Genomic DNA, 314 nt, shown 5'->3' with positions numbered 1-314 from the left:
CTGCTCGACTCCGCCCGACAAAACCTCTCCACGAGTTACCTAGGAGGAGGGCGGAGCGGCGCCGGCCAATCAGCGGGCAGGGGAAGCGGGTGCGTAACTCTGACGTCAGGAAGACGGACAGAAAGCCTATAGAAGCGTCTCCATACATATTTTGGCTGAGCTCTGCAGATAAGTGTGTGTAGGCAGAGTTAGTTATTACCTGTTATACAGTCACTCACATACCGGATACTGACGTGCTGCACTTATTTAATGCACATATACAAGTTATTGAGAATAAATTACAAACCATAATGATGCACTGTGGATGTCATGAA

The sequence above is a fragment of the Embiotoca jacksoni genome, unplaced genomic scaffold, assembly GCF_022577435.1.
Source record: "Embiotoca jacksoni isolate LCO1_2020_lvr unplaced genomic scaffold, fEmbJac1.0.p SCAF_65, whole genome shotgun sequence".
Lineage (NCBI taxonomy): Eukaryota > Metazoa > Chordata > Actinopteri > Embiotocidae > Embiotoca > Embiotoca jacksoni.
This window is presented reverse-complemented; position numbering follows the sequence as displayed.